Below are 24,914 nucleotides of genomic sequence, written 5' to 3'. Positions count from 1 at the left end.
GCTATAGATAGAGCATTTTATAATTTTTATTGGATGAATGACTCGATGAAATAGCTTAACTCTAGGTTGAGGATTAACACTCTCAGGTGTCATTTCTAGTCCATTAAATTAAACTAGGTCCTAAAGATAGTTCATTTACATCTTCATATTAGGTAATTGAGTTGTCAAATCTTGTTTGATTATGGTGGAATCAGTCCAAAATTGCTTTGAATATATATGCTACTTTATCTCAACATTGATTGAGCACATAGTCAATGCTAAGCACTCTGCTGGGGTTCTACAAATGCAAAATTACTTTAGACAAATTAAGGAATTAACAACATGAGTGTGGAAGTGGGTGAGGTTAGGTGGGAAGGATAACAATGTAAACAACAGTAGAATTCAAAGCTGAAAAATACATATGCTAAATAAAAATAGAAGTGACATGAGCTGGAAAGGGAAGGAATCCTCCAGAAACTGGAAATGAGCAGAGATAATATGGGAAATAGTTGTGAAAAAAAGTTTAATTTGGAGGCACCTGGGTGGCTCAGTGGGTTAAGCGTCTGCCTTGTCCTGGGATCAAGCCCCACATTGGGCTCCTTGCTCAGTGGGGAGTCTGCTTCCCTCTCTTTCTCTGCCCCTCCCCCGGCTTGTATGTTCACCTGCTCATTCTCTCTTTCTCTCAAACAAATAAAATCCTTTAAAAAAAGTTTAATTTAAGCAGAAATTTAGAAATAAGGAGAATTCAGTAAACAAAGTTAGTGAGAGTGTATTCCAGATTAAAGTATGAGAAACTATGAGAAAATAAATATGACAGGAAAGGATACAAAAAATGTGGATAATGATAAATAATTCTGTGTGGCTAACCCGCAGTGTTTGATGTGGCAGAAAATGGGACTGGAATTGTTGTTTGGGGCCAAGTCAAAGTGGATTAATTCTTAGATTAAGTAGACTTTTCTGTTTTGATAATGAGAGTCACTACTAGTAATTGAGGACAGAAGTGTTCATTAGTACCTAACAACAGGGATAAAGATGAGTGACATATCATGAAGGAAGAAAAGCTATCTAAAAGACTAGACATGGCAGTGGCACAAGTTAAGATTATGAAGATTTAGAAGAGTGGATGGCCAAACACTTGGTGAAAGCATAATGACAGTCAGTTAATAGTACCAATAAAATGAATTAAGAATAACAGGAGGATTAGAAGTTTGGAGGGAAATACTAAATTTGCCTTTGACTGTTTAGTTTCAAATGTTGACAAAAATGGCCAGGAGAGAGTTGAGAATTTGAGTCTATCTAAGAAGAGAAGTCTGGACCAGAGATGTAGCTTTGGAAGTCACAGACATAAAGTAGGTAATTAAAGCCTGAAAAGGAAAGAATCATCCCTTATAAAGAATATTTATAACACAAACAAGCCCCGGAGAACTTTTATATGTGAAAGGCAAGCAGAAGAAGAACCATCAACAACAAAAAGTGAGAAATAATCAATATATAGATGGAAGAAGCAGAAAAGCTTCACAAAATCTGAGGAGGAAGAAGAGTTCATGGAAGTAAGTAGAGCAATAAATGTTAAATCCTTATGAAATATTCTTGGATGGAGCCCATAAAATGCATTGCATTTTTTAATAGGATCAAAATAAGACCTTTAAAAAAGGTTTCAGTGGAACAGAGAAGATAATGATAAACATAGTAATAAGGGGTGGGAAATAAGGGGAAATAGGAAAGTTTTCTCATAGAAAATAATTAAATATATTATGAGATAAAGAGAATAAATGTAGGGGTTTGACTTAATTTATTTACCCTGTACTTTAAGGCAGGCATTTTAGCTTAGTAGCTTAAATATATTATATTTTCCATATAATTTCTATAGCCCACTTCCTTGTTTTCCCTCTCAATTCAAAGTACAAAATCCACAGACCATTGGTTTCATCTTTCTACTCTCTCCAATCTTGAAATATCTGGAATTGGTGCTGAAAATATTACCAGCATGGGGATAGTGATGGGAAGAATTATGGAAAAATGACAGAAAATGGGGGAAAACTGGATATGAAGGACTAGACCTCACACATGGTTTTGAATGTTAAGTGGGGTCTAGTGACTGAAAATAACAAAAGAGAAAAGGGCAACGCAGCTTGTGGTTCATCAAATGAGAACTCGTGTGTATATGCAAAGAGATTGAAAGCATGTTATCAGGTGAAATGGTAAATTGTGATTCTTCTATCAGATCATGAAGAATTATGAAGAACTAACAACATGAAGAACAAAATTTAAAATTTGGCTTAACTCTGGGAAAGCAATACGAATTACTGTAATGTTATCTATTAGAGCTGCTTACCATTTATGTTTAATTACATGTAACACTATAGTGTTTATGTAGATAATTAAAAATGCATCAGATTAATTTTGTTAGAAAGCTTATTTGGGTAGAACAGAAATTCTGTACTTGAATTATCAGTATCGATAGAATGCTCTACATGAAGCATGCTTGTTGGTTCATGTAACATTACCATTGGTTTGAATCTTAGGTTGAAGTAGGAAGACCACTAGCATCTAAGGTAATGAAATATGAAAGACTGAATCCAATTATACTTTTTTAAAGATTTTACTTATTTGAGAGAATGAGAGAGAGAGAGAGAAAGCAGTGGAACAGGAGAAGGAGAAGCAGGCTCCCCACTGAGCAGGAAGCCCAAGGCACAGCTCGATCCCAGGATCCTGGGATCCGGACCTGAGTCAGAAGGCAGATGCTTAATAACTGAGCCACCCAGGCATCCCTGAATCCAGATATATAATATGGTATTTGATCTATATTTCTCAGCATTATCATAAAAGAAAAGTGTCTTTTTTTAATGAAAGGAGAGGAGCGGGGCACCTGAGTGGCTCAGTGGGTTAAAGTCTCTGCCTTCGGCTCAGGTCATGATCTCAGGGTCCTGCGATCGAGCTCCGTATTGGGGTCTCTGCTCAGCAGGGAACCTGCTTCCCTTCCTCTCTCTGCCTGCCTCTCTGCCTACTTGTGTTCTCTCTCTGTCAAATAAATAAAAATAAAATATTTTAAAAGGAGAGGAGCTATTATTTCAGGAGTCAAATCTAATTCAACTGATGGGGATTCTCCTAAAAAAGACCAACTCCATTCTCTGGTATTTAAGGGATCTTTTTTTAAGACTTTTTTTTCAGTTGTATAGGAGATTATAAAAATGTGAATGTATCTTCTCCATCAAATGCAACTGAACAGCTTACAAGTAATGGGTAACTTTGAGGTACTCAGCTTCTAAACCATTCTTTAACCAAGAAATAGATTCAAGAAATATATTTCTAGATTTGTATTACTAATAAATGGCAACAGGGATTCTAAAAGGATAGAAAATTGTTTCATATTAAATCTCGTATCTCTTTCACCACCTTTTTTCTTTTTTCTAAGTCATGGTACAGTATTATAATTAAGGCCTTAAGTACTGAAGCTAGAGTACCTAAGCTCCAACCCAGGCTTTACTAATTTCAGGCTATGTGGGTGTGGCAAAAAGAAAAAAAAAAAAACTAATATTCATCAATCCTGTTTCCTCTTCCTGAGCAAATAAAAAGATTAATCTTCCCAGTTGACTTGTATTCAGTTGACTTGTATTCAGTATCTGACTTCTAGATAATGCAATATATGCAAAATTAGTGTGTGCTACTTTCTGAACTGGGCTCTAAAGCATTGGGATGATCTTCCACTCTATCTTTACTTACTTGTCAGCCCTCTGGATGCAAAGAAGCCAGCAGAAGGCTCATAGAACCTTCTGCCAACAGGCCTACACACTGGAGGGAGCCTGAAATAGTAAGCATCCATTGATGACCTATTTGGGTGTTGATATGAGTGAAAATTTGGATTTTTGTTGCATTCAACCCCTGAGGTAACAGGGTTGTTTTTACATAGTATTATGGTGATGGACAGATGACTTAAGTTCTCTATATTTATTTTTCCTTGTCTCTAAAATGGAGATAAATAATAGAAACTACCTCAGGGTAGTTATGAGGCTTAAATGAGGTAAATCATGCAAAGTCCTTAAAATATTGCCTGACGCATGTAATTCTTTGCATTATTATTTTTTATCATGTTACCATTTAAGCTATACCTACAGTCAGTATTCTTCCATAATTTATATAAGTTTTAAGCAATTTGGAGGTGTTTCTTTTTATGATAGAATGATTTTCTCTTTTATTTTTGGGTCTTTAATTTTGGGTGTTACATGATTCATAGTTATAGTTTTGCCCCCCAAAAGACTTGTGTATCATTTGATACCTTTTGGTGGAGGTACTTTCATTTTTTGGTAAATTCTCCTAAAATCTTTACCCAAATGAAAGATCTCTAACAAGGAAATACTAACCATAAGAAATGAAGATTTTTCTATACTGGCTAACTGGTTTCTATAAAATATGAATATTACTCTTCTGGAGCACTGTGCATGCACATTTAATTTGCTACATGAGCACAGACCAATTAATAAATGAAACAAGACATTTTTACCAAATACTTATGCTAATCTGCAAGGTCTTAAGGAGCTGTTATGCTTTTTTTAACAGCATTGGGATTTAGAACACATTTCCACAAATGTATACAGGTTTATGATTTAGGAAACACATACAGATAAATTTTGCTAACCTGTCTTAGAGTAAAAACAGGACAGTAGTAAAGGCGATTTGAAGTGGATAACCAGATTCCAAAAATTACAAGTTATTACTATTAGGAGGATTTCCCCCTCATCAGTTTAGTTTATATAAATATTTTTAAAAAAGAGAACCACTGTTTGCAGTCTTATATGTGTAGCCATTGGCTCAATCCAAGGTGTGGTCAATAGCAATTATGCTGGCTGCCTTTATGACCTATAATTGAACAATTCATGTTGATCACAATCCACATTGTTGTATTATATTAGCAGGACAGTGAGAAAACAACTGTGCTATTTTATTCATGTGTTTCTAGGTTACATGTTTCTCCTTGATAGGAAATTAGAACTTTTATGAACTCTTTGGAAAGACCAAAAATTATAGGTGCTTTCCAAATACAGAAGTTATCTGAGACATCATTTTATAAAATGAGACAGTGTTTAATTCTCAATTTTAGTAATCAAATCACTCCTTGAATTTGGCTTATACAAAAATGCCTTTTAACCAACAACCATAATCATAGTTCTAAGGAAAAAAAACCATTTCCTTATGTAGCACATTAAAAAAGTATTTCACTCACTTTTTATACTTGGAGATTGAAAAGCTGATGCAGCTACTTACCATGCCAGACAGTCCCTCTTGTCAGCAGGATGTATGCTTGACATATTTAGAATGGTGATCATTTGTGTCACATCATTCATCCTCTTACCCCTGTTTCCTTGGCCTAGTAAAATGCAGTGTGAGCTGGCTTGCTGAGATTAGGCTGCTGCTTATGTCTACTAATGTGGATTTCTTCAGAATCCTTTGCTTAGTGCTAAACTACAGTCCTGGCTTCAAATTTTCTATGTGTTCTCATATGTAAAGATACGACATTAAGGCATTTTTTAAAGTTATTATTTTTAGTTCTATTTTTGTTGTTATGGTATACATTTATGTACAGTAAACATGATTCCTTCTATGTACAGTTCTGTGAGTTTTGAAAAATACATACTGTCTTTCCAATAGCACCATCAAGATACAGAACACTACCATTATCCCAAGGTATTTCCCTGTGCCCTTCTATAGCCAGTGCATTTCCCCACTGCCAGATTTGGCAAACACCGGTCTTTTTCCATCTTACTCATTCTGCCTTTTCTAGCACGTGCTATAAGTGGAATCATCCAGCCTGTAGCATCTTCAGTTAGCATAAAGTATTTGAGACTCAGACAAATCATCTTTTCAGTACTCCTGAATAGTATTCCATTGTATGAATGTATCTCAGTTTGTTTACGCATTTCACAAGTGACAGATATTTAAGTCACTTCTAGAGTTGAATAAAATTGGCAAAAACGTTCACATGCAATTTTATGTAAATACAGGTTATCATTTCATTTGAGTAAATCTGAGATTCCTGGTCTGTATGGTAAAATAATGTTTTACTTTATACGAAACCATGAAATTGTTTCCCCATGTAGTTGCTCCACTTTGCATTTTCACTACCAATATAGCAATCATCAGCTGCTTGGCCTTCTGCCCAATACTAGTTTTCATCAGCTTTTAATTTAATTTTAATTTTTAGTCACTTTATTAGGTATGTAATTGTACCTTATTGTGGTTTTAATTTGCTTTTCCTAATGACTAATGATATTGAACATCTTTTCATATATTTTGGTATATTTTTCATGTATTTTCACATATTTTTCATATATTTTTGGTGATATAAATATGTGTGTATATGTGTATGTATATGTATCCATCTTATTTAATAAATGGACATGAAAAAGCTGTCATTTCATAATTTTAATTTTGCATATTAATGTTGCATAAGGATTAACTACTCTTTCAATAAGGAAAAGCAAAATTCTCTATAATTTAGGTGTACCATTATGAGATGGAAGCTTAGGCTCTCATGTGGTTTGGAAAAATATTCTGTGAATTGAGTCTGGGGTCTGTAATAGATTATATATTTTTTTCTTTTTAATAATATTTGTGTGTGTGTGTACATGTGCACTCAACATCCTTTTTGGTAGTTGGATATTATTCCATTTATAGATAATCAGCAATTTAATGAGACAAATGCCTGCTGACATCAGTTTATATGGCAAATGTAGCTATCCCGTTTAATAAATATTTTCACGGGGTGCCTGGGTGGCTCAGTTAGTTGGGCATTGCACTCTTGCTTTCAGCTCAGGTCATAGTCTCCGGGCCACAGGATCAAGCCTGGCATTGGGTTCCATGCTTGGCATAGGGGGCGCTGCTTGGAATTCTCTCTCCCTTTACCCTTCCCCCTGCTCCCATATACTCTCTATCTCAAAAATAAATATAAATTAGGTATGTATTAATTAATTTATATATAAATTTAATATATAATATATAACACAAAATGTATATATAAATTATATATTTATATACTATGTTTATATTTATAAATATGTGTGTGTGTGTGTGTGTGTGTATTTTTTTAACCCTTCTCTCTATACTGCTTAGATGTTTCTAAGAAGTGGTTACACAGCCAGAGTAACCTTTGCTCTCCTTTCATTTGGTTAGGGCCTTATAACTAAGTCTCAATGGAACATGTGTGGACATGATCTGTATTACCTCTACATCAGAAGATTAAGAGTGCATGTCTCTCTGGACAAATATTCTTTTATTCTCTTATTTACTGTCTGGAAAAGGGATTTTATTGCTCTGCTTTTCATACTGTTTTTCCATATTTCTCCATCTATACTGGGAATACAACTTTGAGATATGCCTTGAAATATATAAATATATGCTCTGAAATGTATAAACAAAAGCTAGACCAAAGTAACAACAACTTGAGAGTGTACTACACCAATGCTTAGAGTTTTCCCATTTTATATTATGGGGCAAACCAAGGGTTTACTCAGAAAAGGTTTTCCAACTATCTCAACTTGTTGGCTAACAGAGAATAAAGAACTATTTATTTTGGATCTTCAAATAAAACCATTTCTAACAATTTAGGAACTTTAGGTTCTGATTTCTTTTGAAACTCTTTACTATGGTGTTCAGCATTCTAAAATCAAATATGTAAAACTTTAAAAGTTTTTATTAAATAGAAAATTAAAATCTAGTTACCAAGGCACAGTGAAATGAGAAGAGATTAATTTAATTTATGTTATGAAAAGGTAGATGTGGTTTCCATATACACTGAGAAAATTTGCTAAATAATCACCCTCTAATCTGAAGGGTTTGTACAATAAAAACAAATATTTACCTCATTTTTAGTTATAAAAGAATATGAGAAGATAAGACAACACATGCTTGTGTGGGGTTTTCCTCTTAGAACAATATAAGGATAGTGACATCACTAACTTCATAGGTATGCTGTGAGTTTTAAACATAAAGATTCAATAGAAGTTCTTAGTGTCTGACACATTGTAAATACCCATTATAGGTTGGCAGTTATATTATTGCCATTATAAATCATCAACAACGTCTCCATCAATAAAATACAGTAATTTTAACTTCCATCTTTTCTTTATATAAAAGAAGAGATTGGCTACACATGGTATCTTGAAATGCACTTTAGACTTAAAGGTAGAAAACATACATCTATTTGTGGTATCTCTTACCAGATATTTAACTATTGACTAGATTGTTAACCTTTCTAAGCCTTGGCATCCTACCTAGAAAATGTCTTTATAAGATTTTATGAATATTAAAAAATTCAGTGAGTGTAAACATGCTTTACAATTTGTAGAGCATCATATAAATGGTGAGATTTGGACCAGTATAGGAAGAGATAAGGGAGAGAAAGCTGCAAGTGCTAGGTGCTTTGGATTGGTGAAGCCAAACTCTTCTGTGATTTATACATCTTATTTTAGTGTTTTGCATTTGATTCTACAGTGAGGATGGCATGCTAAATTTATTAATAATAAGCTAACCCATACCAGGTCTTTGCCTGGCTCAATTCATTTAATTGCAACCTTGGAAACCTATGCTTGAGGGGAAAAAAATTAAGCAAATTTATGAAAAGGGCCAGAGTAAAATACAATTAACAGATATCTAGTAATGAGGTTTTTCATGTCTAGAGTAGAAGAGTAAAAAAAAAAAAAAAAAAATGAATATATAATGAAAGGACAATATACATATAAACTGTATAAGTGTATTACACACCTATGTAAGACAAACACAATAAGATGGAAATAGCAATTGGGTTAGAACAGTGAGGCAGCATGAATAAAGAAACACTCTTTGTACAGGGAATTCATAACTTTTAGCAATTTCTGCACATTTAGTAGGTAAGACTAAATCTATTGTGACTAAATCTATTTGGAAATTGAGGGTAGAGGTTTCCTTCCCTTTAAAGGACAAATATTGTCCCCTCAAATCCTTATATTATTCCAGACCATACAAGGCACCAATAACTTTGGTAATGTTGAATAAAGTTCAACACTATGAGAATGAAAAAGGAAAATGCAGCATAGTGCCTGGCACATGTCAGGTCAAGAAGATCTCTCTATCTGTTAAACACAGCGATTAATCACTCCTTTTCACCTCTATACTTTTCAAAATCCTCAATGAAATGAAGATAAGAAAGACACAATCCCACAAGAAGAAAGAGAATAAGAAAGAAGACTAAAACAGAAAAAGGATGTCAACAAAACTTTAGAAGCAAAGAAGCAATAAATGAGTGTTCACTAAGAAAGACACAATCCCACAAGAAGAAAGAGAGTAAGAAAGAAGACTAAAACAGAAAAAGGATGTCAACAAAACTTTAGAAGCAAAGAAGCAATAAATGAGTGTTCACTAACTTAGCCCTTTATAGTACTAAGGGAGTAAAACCTTCTAAGGCAAGGATTAAAGGAGATGAGAGGGGTGATGATGGAGGCTGCTGCATTCTAAGCATGTAGATTGTGCACTGCACAACTTCAGGGGGCACTATTAAAATAAACTGATATGAATGAAGCCCAAATTGTACTTGGAAGCCCTCAGAACAGAGCCAAAACACGTGTATACAACACCAAAATCCTGGAAAGTCTCAAAAACTGAAGATTACTGCATAGCGCCGAAAGGAGTGGGAGTGGAAATAAGATAGGGTGGGGATGTAAACTGTATTGGTTGAAAAGAAAAGCTAAACCTCCTCATCCTTGCAACAGAACACTGGAGGGTTATTCTCTGAAGAGACTGAATTAGACTAATTCTTACCTTGAGAACAACAGGTACAGTATTAAAAACAGGAGTAATACACGCAAAAAGGTGAACAGATGAAGAATTCTGGGCTACAACTGCTTTCATCCAGATCACTCACAAGGCAGAGGTCCCAAATCAAGAAAATCAAAGGCAACCACACCCACCTAGAAAGACACTAGTAAAGCGGAACTGTAACTCTGAGAAAAGTGGTGCAGCGTTCCATCTTCAGCTCAAGAGCAATGCAGAGATTCTGCCCAGGATGAATGGCAGGCTTGAAGAACAAAGAGCAGTGTTATTCTTCCCAATGGAACTGGTTTTATTTGCAACAGAGTATGGGGAAGTTCAAACCTACAGGTGGTGTCACAAACAATGGAGATTTTGGTGGCAATTAATTAAGATGAAGATGATGGCTCCATGGGAGGAGCAAAATAAAGATAATGGCTCCATGGGAGATAGCAAACTATCTAGCAAATCAGATAAAGATGATGGCTCCATGGGAGTAGCTGACACAGGTCAGCTAGAATTGGGGGAAAAGGATGGCTAAGAAGAAGAACTTTTCTAGAGTTGGAACAAAGTTCAAAGTCTACTTTTGAAAAATGGACAAAATTTTATTGAGTAATACTGTGGAGAAATTCATGCCAAATGCCCTTTTTAAAAACAATAAAATCAGTGCATGCTAACTGCTGAGTGATACCAACCGGGGCACACAACTCAATAGGTCTGGTAAATGGACAATCGAAGAGTGTCCTTAGAAAGCCACTGTTATCCCAGGGTGACTGTGCACATGACCAGGGCTATACCCTGTGAGAGGTGATATCAGAGACTGCATCCTGAGTGGGAAATAAATTTCACTGAAATAGTCAAAGTAATAATAAAAAAATTAAACATGCAAAACAAACACATCCCACCAATCACTACAGTTAGGGACAGAGAAGAATAGTTTCCTGAGATGGTAAAATGTATTACTTAAAATTCCCAGTTTTTAGCCAAAATATTATAAGACATGTAAAGAAACAGGGACCTGTTTCATACATAAGGGGGGAAAAAAGAAAAACAAAACAAAACAAAACAAAAACAAAAACAAAAACAAAACAAAACAAAAAACAAGTGAAAGAAATTGCTTTACAGAGGACCCAGATGTGAAAGATGTGAAAGTAAGCAGACAAAGATTTCAAAGCAATTATTATAAATATGTTAAAACAACTTAAAAAAAAAAAGCTTAAAGAGGAGGAGAATATGATAATGCTAGCACAGGTGTCAAAAGGAAAAATAGATAAATGGACTTCATCAAAATTAAAAAAGAATTGTACATCAAAAGACACTATCAGTGTGAAAAGGCAACCTATGACATGGGAGAAAATACATATAAATATACTTTAAAATTATATACCTGATAAAAGGATGAATATCCATAATTTATAAAAACTTCTACAACTCAACAACAAAAATCAGACAACCCAATTGAAAAACAGGTAAAGAACTTGAATAGACATTTCTCCAAAGAAAATAAATAAATTGTCAGTAGTCATATGAAAATATGTCCAAATAACTAATCATTAGAGAAAGGCAAACCAAAACCACGATGAGATACACTTCACACTCATTAGAATGGCTGTTATTAAAAAATAATAATAATAAAATAAGCTAACAGGAGCACCTGGATGGCTTAGTCGATTAAATGTTTGACTTGGGCTCAGGTCATGATCTTACGGTGTGTTGGGCTCTGTGCTCAGGGGGGATTCTGCTTCTTCCTCTCCCTCTGCTTCTCCCCTTGCTCGTGCACTCTCTCTCTCTTTCTCTCTCTCAAATAAACAAATAAAATATTTTTAAAAATAAGCTAACAGAAAACAACAAGTGTTATCAAGGATGTGGAGAAATTAGAATACTGCATATTACTGGTAGGAATGTAAAATGGTACAGTCATTATGGAAAACAGTATGGTGGCTCCTTAGAATGTTAAACATAGAATTACAAAACAATCCTGCAATTCTATTCCTGGGTATATACCCACAATAACTGAAAGCAGGGATATGAACATCTATTTGTACAACCATGTGTATGGTATTATCAAAATAACCAGAAGATAAAAGCAACCTAAATGTACATCACTATTATGTGATGATGAATGGATAAACAAAATATGTTGTATACATAAAATGGAATATTATTCAGCTTTTTTTAAAAGATTGTATTTATTTGACAAAGAAAGAGACACAGTGAGAGAAGGAATACAAGCAGGGGGAGTGGGAGAAGGAGAAGCAGACTCTCCACTGAGCAGGGAGCCTGATGCGGGGCTAGATCCTAGGACCCTGGGATCATGACCAGAGCCAAAGGCAGACGCTTGACGAATAAGACACCCAGGAGCCCCGTGAATATTATTCAGCTTTGAAAAGGAAGGAAATTCTGGCACATGTTCCAATATAGAGAAACCTTAAAGATAGAATGCTCAGTGTAATAAGCCAGTCACAAAAAGATTTAATATTATATGAGTCCACTTATATGAGATACCCAAAGTAAGATGGTAATGGCCAGAGTCTGGGGAAGGGGATGGTGATTTACTGTTAAATTTATATGGAATTTCAAGTTTGGAGAGTTGAAAAATTTGGGATATGGGTGGTAGCAATGATTGTACAACAATGTGGATGTACTTAATGACATTGAACTGGACATTAAGATATGGTTAAAATAGTAAATTTGATGTCAAGTGTATGTTACCACATTAAAAAATTAAAAAAAAAAAAAGGCAGTCCTGACAGTACCTTAGTACCTTTTTAAAAAGAAAATCAGAATTTATTACAAAATGAAATGGAAAATCCTGATTTGAAAGTAAAAATAGTCAAAATGAAGAAATTTAGTAGGAGGTTTCCATAATACATTTGAACTAAGAATATCTAAGATTATGCAGTCAGAAGAATGGCTTTATATATATACACATATAGATAAAACTATATATAATCTGTATATAAAAATACTCTATATAGAATATCTTATACAGAGAAACATACAGCTAACAAAATATTTGGTTAACATGACAACAGATTATACAATCAGAAGAATGGCTATATAGATATAAATAGAACTATATATATCTATATATAGAAATATATTCTATATAGAATATCCTATATATGGAAACATACCATATTCTATACATTAGGAATGAACAGTTTGAAAGTGAAAAGTGAAATTAAGAACAATTAGCAAATAGCACCTAACAGAATAAAATGCTTGGGAATACATTTAACAAAAGAAGTGTAAGATTTATACACTAAAAAATATAAAATATTATTGATACAAATTAAAGAGTATTTCACCAAAAGAAAGGAGTTCCATGTTTATGGAAGAAGACTTAATAATATTAAGATGACAGTACTTTCCAAATTGATCTACAGATTCAAAGAAATCCCTAAGAAAATCTAACTTGCTTTTTCTGCATAAATTGACAAGCTGATCTAAAATTCTTACGGAAAAACAAGGGACCCAGAATAGCAAGGACAAAAAATCTCAAAATGGAAGACAAAGTTGGAGAACTCATACTTTCCCATCTCAAAACTTACTACAAAGTTGTAATAATCAAGAGAGTGTGGTACTAGCCTGAAGACAGGTATGTAGGTCAATGGAACAGAACTGAGAGTATAGAAATAAACTCTCACAGCTATGTTCAATAGATTTTTAATAAGTTTTGAAAAAACTCAGTGGTGAAGGTACAGTTTCTTTTTTCTTTCTTTGTTTCTGTTTTTTTTTTTTCTTCTGCAAATATCTCTAAGCTAACTGGAAATTCACATGCAAAATGAAAAAAATGAGGTTGGATTCCTACCTTATACCACATACAAAAATTAACTTAAAATGCATTATAGGGTCTAAATGTAAGAACTTAAATGATAAAACTCTCAGAAGAAAACACAGGAGTAAATCTTTAAAGCCTTGCTAGTTATATAAAAAGCACGAGTGACAAAGAAGAAAAACAGATAAACTATGCTCAATGTAAAGAAAAAAAAATGCATGCTTTAAAGAACACCATTAAGAAAGTGAAAAGATGACCCACAGAATGGGAGAAACAATTTAAATAAAACTCAGTAAGAGATTTATTTGTATTGAGATAAGCAACTCATAATTTTTATAATTCTTATAAATAACTTTTATAATTCAATAATGAATCAAATAACTCAATATAAATAACAAAAAAAAACATTTGAAATAACCCAATATAATAACAGGAAAACGACATGAATCTACAATTCTTCAAAGAAGTTACACAAATGACCAATAAATACATAGATATTCATCTGTATTCATCAGGCCAATAAAAATCAAAACACAGTGAAAAGACTTCTTATTTATAAGGATGGTTATAACTGAAACAAGAGACAATAACAACTGTTGGGAAAGATGCAGGGAGTTGGAACGAACCATCATAACATTCCTGGTGGGAATGTAAATGATCCAGCTATTTTGGAAACCATTTTGGCATTTCATAAGAAATTACACTTAAGTTGCTGTATGGTCCAACAATTTTACTCATATATATATATATATATATATATATATATATATATGCCCCCAAGATAAGAAGAACACAGAAAAACTTGTACATAAACATTCATAGTGGCATTATTTATAGTGGCCAAAACCTTGGAAACAACCAAAATGTCTTTCAATGGATGAACAAGTAAACAAAATTGAATATTATGCAGCCATAAAAAGGAGAAGATCTTGCTATTTGTGACAATATGAAGAGACCTAGAGGGTATTATGTTAAGTAAAATAAATCAGACTGAGAAAGACAAATACCACATGATTTCTTCATGTGAAATTGGAAAAAATAAAACAAATGAATAAATAAATAAATAAATGCGTACATACATACATACATAACCAGCATCAGATCTTAAATACAGAGAGCAACCTGAAAGTCGCCAGAGGGGAGGGGAGTGGAAGGGATGGGCAAAATGAGTGAAGGGGAGTGGGAGATAACTGGCTTCCAGTTGTGAAATGAATAAGTCATGGGCGTGAAATGCACAGCGTAGGGAATACACTTAATATAATGGCATTGTATGGTGACAGATAGTAGGTACACTTGTGATCACAGCGTAATGTTTAGAGTTGCTGAATCACTATGCTGTGTACCTGCAATTAACAACTATACTCAAAAAAAAGTAAAATAACTTTAAAAGTAAATTTTTAGAATATTTCATTGCTTGTTTCAGAGCCTAGAAAAATCAGTTCTCTCAATGAAGATACTGTTCATCCCTTGGCCTCTTAATATATACAAGCTATGAGTTATAATTTGTCTTTCCATGTGAAAATTCTGACAACTCTACCAGATTGTAAGCTCCTGAATCACAAAGATATTTTATTATATTCTTATGTAACTTCAACTTTCAGCACAATGCTTTCTTACATTAGCCATTCAAAAAAAGAGTTGGTGTTTATAATAATAACCATGATAACAATTTAAATTGAAAGCTATTTTTTAAGTTGGAATCCACTATACACGGTAATACAGACATTTTTTATTAACTGGCAGGAAAGCTTAATTAATTATTAATTAAATGCTATGAATAGTACACTGTGCCAGGTATACCATGATGATCAGAAGCAAGTTTCATCCTTGGATGATAGTCTACTGGAGAAACAATCAAATGATAGACTGAAAAATACAAAATTATGTTGTAAGAACCACAGATGAGAGGGACTTAGTGCTGTGAGAGGATTTAAGGGCACTGGACACAATCAGGGATATCCCTGAAGAGTTCCTCAAGAAGGCAATACAATTCGAGACCTGGTTTATTAGGGTAAACTTAATATAGAGCAAATTATCTAGGGAACTTGTTAAAATGCAGTGTGGATTATGATTCAGAACATCTGGGGTGTCGCCTGAGATTCTGCATTTCTAACAAGCTCCCAGGAGAGGCCCATGTTGATAATTCATGTATCATGCTTTAAGTAGCTTTGATTTTTAGAGGGGAGGGATAACAGAATGCATTGCTTTAAAAAAAAAAAATGGTGAAGATAAAGTTAATGTTTCAAGACAAACCAGACACTATACCAATTGAAAGCTATACTTTCTATTGGCAATTCACTTTTTCTTTGTGATGCAAGCTCACAGACCTTGCATCCCTATCTCTTCCACCAGAGTAGACATGGGCTCCTCTGGAGTTTGGCAGCATAAACTCAAGTAAGCATGTATAAATCCTTTTAGGTGAAAGAAAACCATGGCTATGGCCAATCTTAGAATTTTTTTAAAAATGGTGAATCAATGTGACCTTTTAACATCTCTTGTCACTTTTCCAAGTCGTGAATCCATGATCTATACATACGTGGGCCCTGAATTATGTCCTTTCTCCAAAGTGACCACATAGCCCAAGGAAGACAAGCAGTGAAGAAATGAATGCAAACCTCCCAACTTCAATTTGGTCATTTATTTAGTTTCACGTAAATGTGGAAGGCACAGTCTAAATGGCATGAAAATTAGGGAGTCTCTCACACCTTGTGGTTTTGAATAGGTGGACTTTTTGTCACAAATATTTCCCTCTGCCATATATTATGTTGAATATATATATTATGTTAAAAATAAAAAAAATAAAATGCTTTCTAGAAACAATGAATACATAGACAAAGAATTTTTCATTATGGTTTCACTTAGAGTAGAAAATTCTTGATATCAGCTTGTTTAAAGTCCCAACAGTCAAAATATTAAAAATGATTCACTAAGAATAAATGGCTACTTGGTAAAATGTATTGTCTTTTTGTACATCCTAAATTTTCTAAATTTTTATAATTAGCATGTTATACTTCGTAATAATAAAAAATGAATTTTATTAAGAGTACAAAATGATGAAGGTAGTTTCCAAGATTCACAATAAAACTAGACTGAAAAATTATGGTTATTTACACTGCAGGCATTATGAATTGGTCAGCTGATTAGATTTTGCCAAATAAAGATCCAGCCCATATTTGTATTCAGTCCTTAAAATGATAGTGCCACAGCATTTTTGTTCTCTGTTGCTGATTTATATTTTCATGAATTTACCTGATCATATCATAATGTTATTCATTTCAATTTTATTATTCAATATTCACATTCTAGATACCAATGTCTAGACAGGACTTATCAAATGGTGTTTGCTTTTCCTAATTCATATTCCCAAATTTTTAGAAGTATATTTCTCTTACAGATCAAGCTTTTTACTTTAATTTACCCTAAGCTTTATTTTTATCCATACTGAACCTTCTAGCTTTCTTTTCTGACAGCAAAGGGTACCTTGATTGATAGAATTCAATTGTTGGGTTGAAATAATGCAGCAGGCTTTTATCTTATATTAGTACCTCCTTTTATTAGTTTTACCTATTATGTAAGAAAAAATGTGACAAAAATGTAATGATTTTAGGTATCCCACCTGGGCCCATAATTTTTCCTCCATTATAGAATATAGACTTTGCAGGAAAAGCATCTGAGCATTTTGGATTAAGAGTTACAACGTAGACATGGGTAAAAATATAAAATGAGTTCAGGGTAAACAGGCTACTCACTAATTCTAGAAAAAATAGATATGCCAGGAAGGCATGCCCTTGATCACATATACTCGATAAAAAAAAAAAAAAAGTTGCTATTTCTATTTATAAAATGTCTTTAAAATTTGATGAAATTATATTATCTGAGGCAGCTTTTACCTATAGTACAAAGTCCGATACTATTAAACCAGCTCTCCAGAACACAACCAGTAAATTTAGATAACAGAACTCTATGCACCTTCCTATTTTGCACTCTAGATAAAGATATATTAAACAAACCGAGAAGCACAGAAACAAGGGGTTAACAAAGTAGTCACAGTGTATGTAAAAGCATAATCTTTGATGACAAATAGATTGGTTCACATCCATGGTATGCTACTCACTAACTATATGAGCTACGCTTAAGAGTTCTCTTGACCTAATTCTCAGGTTTCTAATCTGTGCAGTGATCATAGGAATATTAACCTACATAGTTTTCAGGAAAAAAAAATTAAGATAGTGTTAGCAAAGTTCCAAGGATGTTCTGCCTCTTATAAATAATAATTACTTTTCTGAACAATATACCTTGTTACATTTGTAGGCTTTTTTAAAGGTATATCCTAGCACCTGTACAATTTTCTTGAGTCTATGGAATTATCTAGCGAGAGTGCTCATCAGCATGATGTGCAAGGATCAGGATATAGATATGGATATAGATATGGATATGGATGTGGATCTGGATCTAGATGTAGATATAGATAGATATAGATACATATACACACATCAGGAGATTATACACACACACACACACACACACACACACATTATTCACCACTAGAATATGGTGGTGGTTCGGAAGTTAGAAATCACAATTGAGACTTATCCTAAGACTTCCACTTATTAGTTGGATAATCTTTTAAAAGTAGCTGCACTCCTGTTTGGATCCATATTTTTTTTCAGAAGAAGAATAGAGCTATCATTGTACCTGTCTCACAGGATTACTAGAAAGATTAAATGGCAGAATATGTATAAACTATCTTCACAATTCTTAGGACATGTAAAGCTAGTCAATATTATAAATAAAACACTAGTCTTCAACTGTTCAGGACAAATGGGATCTATATTTTTCAAAGCAAATCTGGAGATAAGATAATGAATCCATAGGATTCAATAGGATGAACATAGAGAGGAGTGATAGCAGAGCTCATAAATTTTTAGAAAATCTATTACGATGAAACTTCAATGAGCAAGATATTTTCTATCTTTCTATTTCTTGATGGGTCTTTCAAGGGTGTTATATATATATGCAGTTATATAATATCTCTGCCTTCTAAGAGTTCTAAATCTGAAAGAGAATATAATTAGATATAAATAATTAAGCAAGCCTTATTACATAATCATGAAGTGGACAGTGGTACTAGAAATGCTACTGAAGTTTAGAGGAAGGAGACAACACTTTGGTCCAGAATAGCTTGAAAAAACTGCCTGAATGCTCTTTATGATCGTTGAAGTATTCATAATTTCTGGAAAGCTCAGAGTCATAAGCAAAACATAGGAATAAAAAGGCATAAGATATGTTCAAGTAATAATTAGTAGAAATATCTGATAGGTTTATTTCCAAGTGGTTAGAAATAAAATTGAAAGGCAACTGGGACCAAATACCATAGTATAGTATTTAATATGTCCTTATCATTGTTTAAATTATCTGTCTTTTTCACTAGACTGTTAAGACATTGAGAGCAGAGAGTCTGCCTTTCATCTCCTTATCCAGATGCCAAGCATAACACCCGGCTTCTTTAACCATTCAGTGTTCATTTGTTCCACTTTATCCACAAGGTATCTGTACTAATGGCATTTTCAGACTCAAAGGATAAAAACAAGTAAATAAGTAATTACAATACCAAATGGTTAGTGTTATGATAGGGAAAATGCAGGGTTCAGTGGGGAAAAAAATACCAGTGGTATTTTGGAAGATTTCCTGAAGTAAATTACATCCCATTTGAGACCTACATGTTACACAGAAATTCACCAGGCGGAGTCAGGGGAAAGAGTGCTCCTCAAAAAGAAACAGGAACTGAAAAAGTTTCAAAAGTGAGAAAGAACACAGCATAATCAGGAAATTGAGGGAAGTTTGAGTTGACAAAAACATAGATAATGAGGGAGGAAAGAAAAACTAGACAAGCTTGTGAACTATGTTAAGGAGTTCAGAAATTATCTTAAGAATATTAAGGAATCAGAATTTGGAGGGTGACATGACAGATCAGAGGTCTAGGTGAAATAAGAAAGGTGACAGAGTATAGTCAAAGAAAGAAACATTTTTTAAAAAGGAATGACACCTCTTCTCACAGAAGAGAAAGGATAATATAGATATAATTGCAGCCATATTTATTGGTTTAGATAATGTTAAATTATTGAAGCTTTCATTGTTTGGCTCTTATTTTTTTCATGGATAGAATAGACAGGGTCATACGCTGACAATTTAGGAGGAGGTGGCACAGGCAGGGATTTACAAAGAATGAGGTCAGAAAGGAGAACACAAATAATTGCTGAGTCAGAAAACATTGAAGTATTTATCTGAGGTTGGGAAATAAAAATAGAAAGTGGTCCTAATTGTTTGATTGCATTTTGTATAATTTCACACTATAGACTTCATTTTTGTTTTTTTTGTTTTATTTTTTTTTTTTCTCCAGCAACCCAATAAAAAAGCAAGAATCAGCACACAGATGGATTAATTGGGGCTTAGAGACTTAGTCGTTCGAATGAATAAATGAATGCACTCCATTAGGCACTGGGTTTTGGTGAACAATAATAACCTGATCTGTAGGAAAAGAGGCACCACTAAAGATATTTATAATCACTTGAATAAAGCAATACTTTAGAAAGATTTGTCCATCGGCAATGTGACAAAAAGACTGGAAGAGGATATAAAATGTGCAGGGATTAATTCGGTGGTTTGAATAGTTGTTGTGATGTTAGTGAAGTTAGGAAGAGTTAGTGGTGTTAGGAAGAGAAAGTTATATTCCTAGTTTGCTGAAAGATTTATCATCACGAGTTTAATTTTGTCAAATTATTTTACTGCACCTATGAAACCTTCATTTAAAAATCCTGTTAATAGACTAACTGTATTGTATAATTTTTCACATGTTAAAACAACCTTGTTATTCTAGGATAAACTCTATTATTAAAATGTGATATCCTTGTTACATATTAGAACATCTATGTTCATAAGGACAATTTGCCTGTAATTTTTCTCTCAATGTCTCTGCCAGGTTTTGGTATTAGGATCACAGAATGAGTTAGGATGTGTTTCCTTCTCTATTTCTGAAAGAGTTTGTGTTAGATTGTGCTGTCTTGATAAAATTAAACAATTAAGTAACTTGGCCTAGAGTTCTCTTTGTGGGAAGATTTTAGATAAGAAATTTAACATCTCTAATAGATATATCATAATTCAGATTTTCTGTTCTTTTTTTTAAAGTCTTTATTTATTTATTTATTTATTTCAGAGAGAGACAGCACAAGTGGGAGGAGAAGCAGAGGAACAGGGACAAGCAGACTGTGCAGATCCCTGGGCCTAAATCAAGAATTGGTCATTCAACAAACTGAGCCACCCAGGCACCCTAAAATTCAGATTTTCTTTCATCCTGTATCAGTTTTAGTAAATTGTGTTATTGATGGAATTTGTCCATTTCTCCTGAGTTGTCAAATTTGTTGATATAAACTTGTTTGTAGTATTCTCATATTTTCTTTTCAATGGGCAATGTTAATATTTTCTGATAAACCTTCCTGTGATGCTAGAAATGTTCTATTTTTGCACTGCCCAATATGGTAGCCACTGGCCATATATGACTAGTGAGGACTCGAAATGAGGTTAGAGTGACAGAAAAATTGAACTTTTAATTTTATTTCATTTTAATTAATTATAATTTAAGTAGCTACACATAGGGCCAATTATGTTGAACAACAAAGGTTTATAAATCTCTATTGATAACCTCTCTTTCATTCCTGATGCTGACAATTTACATTCTATTTTTATCTTTATTAGTTTAGTTTGGAGTTTATTAATTTTATTGATCTTTTTGAAGAACCACCTGCTGGCTTTGTAATATTCTCTATTACTTGTTTTCATTTCCTTGATTTCTATTCTTATATTTATAAATTCATTCCTTTACGTGTTCTGATTTTACTTTGTTATCCTTTAACTAGAGTCTTAAGGGAGAATTTATATAATTAATTTTAGACTTTCTTGTTTCCAATAAAAGCATTTCAACCTTTAAGTTTTCCTCTAAGTATCACTTTACCTACAACCAATAATTTTTTTGTTTTGTTTTGTTTTAAAGTATATCCTAATTTCTCTTTGATTTCTTCTTCAGTCATTAGGTCATTTAGAAACATGGGTTTAATTGTCTAATAGTAGCATAGTCATAGAAAATCTTATTGTTACTGGTTTTACTATCTCTCAATTGTGGTCAGAGAATATATTCTGCATGATTTAGCCTTTTAAATGTATTAAGATTTTTTAAAGGACCAGTATATGGCTTATCTATATGAATGTAGATTATGCAACTGCTAAATGATTTCTTTTTCTCTATTTTTTCTATCAATTGATAAAAAAGGGATATTAAAATCTTCACTGATAAGATCTTTAGATATTTCTACCTTTAATTTTGCAAATTTTGTTCCATGAATTTGGAGCTCTGTTATTAGGCACAAAACATCTATAACTATGTCCTCATGAATAACTGACTTTATCATTAAGAAATGCTCCATTTTAAATGTAGTAAGAATCTTTGTACTGTAGTCTATTTATCTGATACTTATTTAGCCATGCCAGTCTTTCTCATGGCTATTATTATTTTTTTTTTGATGTATCTTTTCCATCAATTTAATTTCATCCTGTGACTTTACATTTAAAATGCATCACTTGTAGATAGCACATAGCTGTGTCTTGTGTTTTAGCCTTCCTAATAATTTTAATTGGAGGGCTTAATATATTAAAATTTAATATTAATATGAATATAGTTGCATTAAGGTCTACTATCATATTATTTGGGTTTTGTTTGGTTCCTCAGTATGTCCTTCTTGTATTCATCAAAATCTGCCTTCTTTTGGGTTGTATGAATTTTTAAAAAAATTCCATTTAACTTATTTTTTTTTTTAACTAGATGAATTTTGCTTGTGTGTGAAAGAGAGAGAGAGAAAGAGATACAGATGGCTCTATGGGTACAGTATATACTTAAGTTTCAATATTTTACTTAGAACTAATTTTCTAGAATTAATATTTTACTAGTTCAGATGAAATGCAGAAATCTTTCAACTCTATAGGTCCATCGACTCTCCCTACCTCCTAATAATTAATGCTATACTGGCCAGCTATATTACATCTACATATGTGGTAAGTCTGAGAGGACAATGTTGTAACTTTTGCTTCCAACTGTCATATGTATTTCTCAGAAATTAAGAGGAAAAAAAACCTGTTTAAACGTACTCATATATCAAGACCAGAAAAAAAGGTAGCATTAATCATAATTAAGAATGCATAGTGTCATTTTTTTTCTTTCATATAGCAGGGAGAAAATCTGTTTCCATATATCAAAAATTCAAATGAGCGGAGTGAGGAAAACAAACCCAAGAGAAAAACAACCTCAGTAACTTTTGAATGAACTTTTATTTGTATCTATTGTGTAGATATTAGTGATCAAGATACTATGGTAGGCGTTTTGAGGGGCATAGTAACTAAGTGAAAGTTCTATAAGCAAGCAGGTTGCAGCCTATGAGTTTTCGACGTTGTCTAAAATTGACTGTATTCAATCATCTGAATATATGTCTTTGACATTTTTCCCCCTAATTTTACCTACTTAGGATATTTGCTTTTAGCTAATTTGATGCTCACAACTCTCAAATATCTACATCATTTCTCTACATTCTGCCCTAACAGAACTCACTTCACTGGGACAGAAAAACAAGAGGTTTCGCTTTTATGGTCTGCCTCACAGAGGGAAGGCTCTCATTTGTATTTCCTCACATTTGACTAAGATTAGTTATCCATGTGGGTGCAGTGTTAAGCCTTAGAGCCACTAAGAAAATGGTCTTCAATTTCATGAGACCAAAACCACTTACAACCTATGTGTCTGTACACGTAATTTAGAAATTAAGTGCTTTTCTTCTTTTTTCTTCCTTTATTATGTCTGGAGAATGTTTTGATTATAACACTTTGAAGCAATATAAAAATGAGATAAATAAGTAGTTGTAGAATCCAAATGCATAAAAATATCTTCATGCATAATAATGTTACATAATTTACAATATGGTGCTAGAATATATAATATTACTTTCATCATTTTTTACATTTATTACATCCTCTCATTGAGTTTATTTTTGAAATTAATTTTTAATATTAAGGCATATATTCATCACACAGTTTGAAACATACGATTATCCTAGCAAAGGAAAAGTGCTCTGCTTAAGAAACACAAAAGAAATTGTGGTATCAATATTTAATGGAGTATTACTCAGCCACCAAAATGAATGAAATCTTGCCATTTACAACAACAGGAATAGAGCTAGATTGTATTATGATAAGTCAGTCAGAGAAAAAAAATACCATATGATTTCACTCATATGTGAATTTAAAAAATGAGACATAAACATGGGGAGAGAAAAAAAAGGCAAACCATTAAACAAACTCTTAACTACAGTGAACAAACTAAGGGTTGCTGGATGGAAGACAGGTGGGGGGGTATGGATTATATGAGTGATGGGATTAAGGAGGATATTTGTGATGAGCACAAGGTGTTGTATATAAGTAATGAATCACAAAATTCTAGTACTGAAACTAGTATTATACCATATGTTAACTAATTGGAATTTAAATAAAAACTGAAAAAAAAATACAAATCTGTAATACTCCCTTGCTTATGAACACATAGGATAGATAGTATGCATTCACCTTTTTTTTTTTTTTTTTGTATTTTAAAGATTCTAAAAGGCTAAGACTTATACTGAGCAAAGGTACAACAAAGCCTCAAAGGAACAATGTATTTATGGTTGTGGGAACATGGCTTCTCTATAGACTGTAGAAAACGTGAATATATGAGTTTTTGTTTACTTGTTTATTTCTTCCTACTCTCATTTTATGTATTTGCTACTTACTAGTGCTACCAATATGCCAAATCCTCTTTTTTACAATGAATATTTGCATTTAACCTTCAGTCCAAATCCATACAGGATATTCATTATTTTCCCATTTAATGGAGGAAGTTATCGAGGCTCAGAGAGTTAAAATAATCTGTACTCTTTCTCCAAGTTTATAATGAAAGAGTTAGAATTCAGACGAAGTTCTGTGTAAGTTCAGTCTTTGCTCATGCACATTTAATATATGTTCCTCCTGCTTCACAAGAGAAACGCAGAAAAGGAAGGGTATCTATAGATAACCTTGGGTGAAAATCTATTTTTTTTTAGAAAGTTATGGCTCTATTTCACTATTTCATGGTGGAAATTTCAACATATATGGAGGATCTAACTAATTAGATAATTATAATAGAATGAGACTTAATATTAAAATATCATCGACCAAGTGGTCTAAAATAATCTCAGGAACTGTTAGTATTTATATTTTAATTAAAAATATATATTTTGATAGGAGACAAATATTAATTTAATAATGGGTT

General features: G+C 33.0%; 1 protein-coding gene across 1 annotated transcript in view; it reads right to left on the bottom strand.

Moving 5' to 3' along the window:
• LOC111140884 (LDL receptor related protein 1B) overlaps nucleotides 1–24,914 on the bottom strand; it is a 1,957,146-nt gene that overhangs the window by 1,063,021 nt on the left and 869,211 nt on the right. The window lies entirely within an intron of this gene.

This window comes from Enhydra lutris, unplaced genomic scaffold (assembly GCF_002288905.1).
Source record: "Enhydra lutris kenyoni isolate GAN:26980312 unplaced genomic scaffold, ASM228890v2 scaffoldscaffold1, whole genome shotgun sequence".
Lineage (NCBI taxonomy): Eukaryota > Metazoa > Chordata > Mammalia > Carnivora > Mustelidae > Enhydra > Enhydra lutris.
The sequence above is the reverse complement of the archived record's forward strand: the minus strand, read 5'-3'. Positions and strand labels throughout refer to the sequence as shown.